Source organism: Anolis carolinensis, unplaced genomic scaffold (genome assembly GCF_035594765.1).
Source record: "Anolis carolinensis isolate JA03-04 unplaced genomic scaffold, rAnoCar3.1.pri scaffold_8, whole genome shotgun sequence".
In the NCBI taxonomy this organism is placed as follows: Eukaryota; Metazoa; Chordata; class Lepidosauria; order Squamata; family Dactyloidae; genus Anolis; species Anolis carolinensis.
Window position 1 is genome coordinate 18,953,167 of NW_026943819.1, and position 7,141 is coordinate 18,960,307.

Sequence of the window (7,141 nt, forward strand, 5' to 3'; positions counted from 1 at the left end):
GCCTCTCAAACATATACTTGAGAGAGTGGAGATCACTTGAGATGGTTGATAAATGTTTGCAGAACAGTCTCATGATGGCAAAATAACAAGATCTGAGAAGACGAAGAATCACAGGAGCAGTAACACTAATTCACATGCTCAAAAGATTGTGCAATAAGCAAAACAGCATTTTTAGTATTAGAAAAAACAGATACAGACTTACCTGAAATTATCACACAGAGTACAATACAAAACTTAGTGCTTAGTGAACATGTTATTGGATTAAAATGAAATGAAACAAAATTCCAGAGTTTCAGTAACTTAAAAAATCTCAAGGGATCTGCTGCACATGTCACTGGGATGCACTGGCAAATTAATGCAGGCTGTTTGTCAAGCTGTGCTGCAGGAGAGTGATGTAGAAGAAGCTCTCCATGTAACAGGCAAAGATTATTGGCCCGGGGAACTACAGTGATGGCAGAGTTTTGCCATTAAGTGGAATTGATAGATAAATTTGAATGATCTTTCTTGGGAGAAATGAGGAAAAAAAATCTAGATGTCAGAACAGTTTAGAGAGTTCTGCACATCTTGATCCAGTGTCTTGCTTTCAGTGAAAAGATGCTCTCTGGAGTAGATCACATGGGCATAGCATAATATCCCACTTGTGCAGATATGAATCTACTGTCACCTGGTTGGCTGGAAAGAAGACACTGTGGCTTGTAAAAGGCCATTTTGGCTTTCTGGTGGATGCATAATTCTTTCTGTCAATACAAAGACTTTCTTCCTTCTCTGAAATGGCTCATACCTACTGCCTGTCTGCACTGGTAAAGAGCTGTTTCTGGCCTTCCCAGGACTTGGCAGCAATTGAATAGGGAAGCTTGGGGTGAAGAACAAAGGGAAAGAGAATAGTTTTTTGCCAGTTTCCTCCCAACTTCACCAAATGTCAGATTGCCACGGTTGCTGCACCAGTGAATGTTATCAATGGCAGAAGGTTATCATTTTACTTTAAACACAAACACAAACCTTATTTTAAATATGAATTTCTATTTTGGGGCTCGGGCTGTGGTGCAGGCTGGAGAGCAGCTGCAATGAATCACTGCAATGAATCACTCTGACCAGGAGGTCATGAGTTCGAGGCTAGCTCGGAGCCTATGTTTGTTTGTCTTTGTTCTATGTTAAAAGGCATTGAATGTTTGCCTATATGTGTAGTGTGATCCGCCCTGAGTCCCCTTCGGGGTGAGAAGGGCGGAATATAAATGCTGTAAATAAATAAATTAATTAATGCAGTGCTTCCAGGAACCCCACGAGCAGCCAGGAAGAAACTAGTCATATCCTGTTGTTGTTTCTTACCAGTTGGTGCCAGACTTATCAGTATCCATCCATGGTCAATTGATAGATGTATCTCCTCCATAGTGTTGTCTAATTCTCCATTAATGTCTACTCAATTAAAGTGCTATTCAGAATCATGGTCCTTGAACCAGTATAGTCCTTAATACATCACTTGTCAAGTTTCCAATGGGAACAAATATTACATTGACCCATATCATATTGGTAGGGCCCTGGTGGCACAGTGTGTTAAGGTGCTGAGCTGCTGAACTTGTGGACCAAAAGGTCCCAGGTTCAAATCCCGGGAGCGGAATGAGCGCCCGCTGTTAGCCCCAGCTCCTGCCAACCTAGCAGTTCGAAAACATGCAAATGTGAGTAGATCAATATGTATCGCTCCATCAGGAAGGTAACGGCGTTCCATGCAGTCATGCCGGCACATTACCTTGGAGGTGTCTATGGACAACACCGGCTCTTCGGCTTAGAAATGGAGGTGAGCACCCACTCCCAGAGTAGGTCATGACTGGACTTAACATCAGGGGAAACCTTTACCTTTACCTTTACCATATTGGAGGGGGGGAATTGCCAGTCACCCATAGAAGGTGGCTTCAGAAGCACAGATTCAATGGCAATTCATGGCAATTCACAGTTAGACATCGCGTGAAGTTCTTTCTCTTTTGGCACATGGAACAAGCAGATGTATCTAGTTCAAAGTGCACAGTCACACACGTATATGGACACTCCGAAAAAGCAAGCCTTATTTGCTGTTAACCAGTCTCTTCCTCCCTCTTCTCAAAAAATCAAAATAACCTTAGGTAGCCCTGTGGCACAAAGGACCAATCAGAAGCAATTTGCTTCATCCAGTGGTCAGCTCCTTTCCGCTCCTCATTAATGTTAACTTAAGGGTAATTACCCACCCCTCATTTCTATAAAGCTGTTTTTCTCTTTCTGCTTCTACATTCAAGGTTAATTCGGTGCTATTTTCTCTACTGCAGGTCTCTGCCAAGTGCTATTGGAAGCAGCTTTTCCTCTTTTCCCTCCTTTTCTTTTTTGCAGAATCATGTTACAGTTGGAGAAAGGAGTCTTGGTTGAGAAAGAATAGAGCTTTATACAAGGGGAGAATGCCTGCTTATAGGGGCTACAGAGAAGTGGGGGAAGAATCAGAGCAGACTATGGAGGACAACTACTTCTGCCTTGGTCAGACCACACCTGGAATACTGTGTCCAGTTCTGGGCACCTCAATTGAAGGGAGATGTTGACAAGCTGGAAAGCGTCCAGAGGAGGGCAACTAAAATGATCAAAGGTCTGGAGAACAAGCCCTATGAGGAGCGGCTTAAAGAACTGGGCATGTTTAGCCTGCAGAAGAGAAGGCTGAGAGGAGACATGATAGCCATGTACAAATACGTGAAGGGAAATCATAGGGAGGAGGGAGCAAGCTTGTTTTCTGCTGCCTTGCAGACTAGGACACGGAACAATGGCTTCAAACTACAGGAAAGGAGATTCCACCTCAACATCAGGAAGAACTTCCTCACTGTGAGGGCTGTTCGGCAGTGGAACTCTCTGCTGCGGACTGTGGTAGAGGCTCCTTCTTTGGAGGCTTTTAAGCAGAGGCAGGATGGTCATCTGTCGGGGGTGCTTTGAACGCGATTTCCTGCTACTTGGCAGTGGGTTGGACTGGATGGCCCATGAGGTCTCTTCCAACTCCACTATTCTATGATTCTACTTCTTTCTCAGTCACAATGATCTGGCCTAAGAAAAGTGGAGGGAGAGCTAGTGCTAGACAATTGGCTATTTTTAAAAAAGTCAAAATCCATACTTATAGGAAGTTGTATTTTTTTCTAAAAAGTTCTCATACGTTCTCATTTTCACTGAGAGTTGACGCAGAACATTATAGAATAAAAGGATACTTCCTAAGTTGTATCATCCTGATGTCTATTAGTCATTCTTAACTACAAGAGATTCACTGAATGGGGACTCTCTGCATAGGTAAATCCCACTGATTTAATGGGTTTGCCCTATATGATGCTAATAAGAGAATCCCGGCCCTAATTCAACTGACTCAGTGCAGAATGTGCAATGTATGATGCAAGTGAAGGATCCTTGGCAGATTGCTATCCAATACTTCTAGAGAAGAAGAGCTCACAATCAAGCTATTTAGTGTGTAGAATAACTTTGTGAGCAGTTTCTCCGCGCCTGGATGATTTCTATGGAAATGAAGTATGGATTAATATATGGCTTTTGCATATAGAAGTGATTTAGGATTTGAATTTTTTTCTATGACTATCATCAGAGATTAAGCAGAGGGTAACCATTCTTAAAGGACATTCCAAGAATGACACTACCATTTTGAAATATCCTCCTCAGCACTGATTGCTTGGCACCTAGTCTGATATATTTTGGTTAAGATCTGCTCAGAACTAGGGATGTAATTCTTCATCTAGATTTTCCTCAAAGGAAACAATGAGATTTTTGCAATTTTTGCAGTTTTCTCTCTACTGAATGCACTCTTAATACTACAATAGAGTCTCACTAAACTAAGCTAAACGGGCCAGCAGAAGCTTGGATAAGCGAATATCTTGGATAATAAGGAGGGATTAAGGAAAAACCTATTAAACATCAAATTAGGTTATGATTTTACAAATTAAGCACCAAAACATCATGTTTTACAACAAATTTGACGGAAAAAGTAGTTCAATACGCAGTAATGTTATGTTGTAATTACTGTATTTACGACTTTAGCTCCAAAATATCACAATATATTGAAAACATTGACTACAAAAATGGTTTGGATTATCCAGAGGCTTGGATAAGCGAGGCTTGGATAAGTGAGACTCTACTGCATATAACTTTAGATTTTAGGATTTATTCTGTGCAAAATTCACCCATGGTTGTTTTGCACAGAGCTTGCAATTTAGTATTTATTGTGTGCAAAATGTACATATGGTTGTTTTGCATGGAGCTTTCTGTGCAGAATATTGTGTGTGGTATGCTGCTAGAGCCTTACATCTTTGTATGCAGAGTTACAGTAGAGTCTCACTTATCCAACACTCGCTTATCCAACGTTCTGGATTATCCAACGCATTTTTGTAGTCAATGTTTTCAATACATCGTGATATTTTGATGCTAAATTCATAAATACAGTAATTACTACGTAGCATTCCTGCATATTGAACTACTTTTTCTGTCAAATTTGTTGTATAACGTGATGTTTTGGTGCTTAATTTGTAAAATCATAACCTAATTTGATGTTTAATAGGCTTCTCCTTCATCTCTCCTTATTATCCAACATATTCGCTTATCCAACGTTCTGCCGGCCCATTTATGTTGGATAAGTGAGACTCTACTGTACTTATATTGAAGTTAGGAATGGGCAGTTTTGTGGTGCCTGTATACAGGAGGGGCTGCTATTATATTACTATATAGCAATGTGCCTGATGATGTGCATCAGTCCAAATGTGCACTATACAAATATTTATTTATTCTTCATTTATACCTCGCCTTTCTCACTCCGAAGGGGACTCAACGAGGCTTACAACTCTGGCAATATTCAATGCCATTTAAAACAAATAGCAATAAAACATATCCCATCCACTAAAACCGTGAAAAACCATACTCATCATATGCCAAAGCACATTATGTATCAGTGTGCATCTGATGTCAATGCACATTTATCTCTTTTGCCAGTACCTCAAAGTGCACATCTGCAATTCACTAACACATTTTCTCCTCTGGTACTTAGCTAAGAAGAGATAATGTTATTTTAAATTTTAAAAGTCATAGAGAAATCTAACAGACATTTTGTACAGAAATGTCATTTTCCGAAAATGCTGTTTCCTGCACAGAAATGGCTATTTTCTATCTGAATCATCAATATGTGAATGTTGTGCCTAATGACACCCCAATTACATTTTCTAAACAGGAAACCTTTTTTCTATGCAAACAGTTTTGACATAGACATTTCATTTACTGTGCAAAAAAAATCTGCTTTAAATGCAGGCAATGCTGGAAGAGGAGAGGTATTCTGCACAAAATGTGTGCATGGTGATTCTGCACTAAAAGCACTTGCAAATTCTGTACAGAATACATCCAGAATGATAAAGATTCATGTCACTCCAGGCTTATTCTTGTCAAGGTTTCTTAACACTAAGGTTTTTCAACATTTCGTTCAAACATTTAATAATTATTTTGATTCCTACTGAATTTAGAACTCTGGCTTTTGTCCACAATGCTATATGTGTAACTGGCCAGTTTTTCAAGCAGTTGAACTTACTTGCTGGCTTGTGAAAGGGCGTCCCCAAGACTGTCTCCTGTGTTTTTTTCCCAAAGATTATCTGTCAAGAGGAAGAAAAAAATGCTTGAATAGCAGCTTCTTTTGAGAACAAAATTAGTGACAAATTGCATTCCTTCTCAAGGCTCCTTCTCAGAAGCCAATATGATCCATACTCAGATTATACTGGTTTCTGAGTCCTGATCATATTGGCTTCTAAGACAGGAGTATATACTCACTTTCCAATTATGCCAATCACACTTTCCAGTTATTCTATTGCTTTCTCACACTTGTTTGGCATGCAATTTTGGCATAGCACAGTGCAAGAGAAACATCATGGATATGACTTTTCACCTCTCTGTCTTTAAAAAAAATACTAAACAGAAAACGATACCTGTTACCGAACACATCTTTTGCCATTTCTTTTGAAAGCTTATTTTCCACTGCTGCAGAGAAGAAACATTCATATCAGCAAACAGATGGCGACTGAGGCATGTAGAATAAAATATATTTATCAAGGCAAACAGCTGTAGCCCATTGCGTTCTGAAGATTTCTATTAAAAGTTTTCTGCAGCCACAGGCAGGATCAAGCCAAAGTGGCAAATGGCTCTAAGAAAGCTTTCTTTCTTTCATTCTAAAATTCCTCTGTTTTCCTCTTCACAGGCTTGGTAACTGAGGGAACAACCTGGCTGCATTTGTGATGCTGAAATTTGATAGAAGGAAGAGAAGGAATCTAGTGGGAACAAAAAGTGCCTTCTGGTAGGCTGCACGTTGAATCCTGTAGCCAAAACACTCTGATGTATTCATGCCAATTCAGAATTGTTTGATCAAACATTCTGAGCAATAGCAGCAGCAATAGCAGTCCATTTGTGTTCTCTTTCTCTTACACATTCATAGAGAATATTCTGAATTATGGTGAGCATGAGAACCATTCAGTCCTTGACAGGGTTTTGAAATCATCATAAATGTTCTGACAGCCAATGTGGTATATCATAGTTGAATATTGAGGCACAACAAATTCTTTGATAGAAAGCTTTAAGGCAATATCTCAAATGAAACTCCTGAGAACTCACTGTGCCTCCCCAAGTGGCAAATCCTAGGATTCCACAGGAAGGAGCTATAACTGTTAAAGTAGTACCACACGGCTATCTATATATATAAAAGGGTAATGAAATTTCGGCCTAGGACAAAACAACAAAACTACACATCCCAGGAACACTAAACTTGGCAGCACAACCCCTCATCCATGCCTCTATGTTCATACAACAAAAAGAAAAGAAAAATAAAGTCCTAATTAGAGGGAGAGGAATAATTGTTTTTATCCAATTGCTGCCAGTTAGAAGGCTAAGCTCCGCCCAAGGGACAGGCAGAGTTAGGCCTCACTTAGGCCTCTTCCACACTGCCTATAAAATATAGATTATCTGATTTTAACTGGATTATATGGCAGTGTAGACTCAAGGCCCTTCCACACAGCTATATAACCTATTTATAATGGACGTAATGTCAGGGGAAAACCTTTACTCTTTACCTTAACTACCACTAATTCCTCAATACTTTATTTCCCATACCACCGTA

The 7,141-nt window shown here is 39.8% G+C and overlaps 1 protein-coding gene across 2 annotated transcripts in view; it reads right to left on the bottom strand.

Annotated features, from left to right (window-relative positions):
- kirrel3 (kirre like nephrin family adhesion molecule 3) overlaps window positions 1-6,431 on the bottom strand; it is a 960,216-nt gene extending 953,785 nt beyond the window's left edge. For both annotated transcript variants that reach the window (XM_062960868.1, XM_062960866.1), the window contains exon 1: window positions 5,570-6,431. The gene's annotated coding sequence lies outside the window, so the exon portion shown is untranslated. The remainder of the gene's footprint in view (window positions 1-5,569) is intronic.
- Window positions 6,432-7,141: the final 710 nt, after the last annotated feature.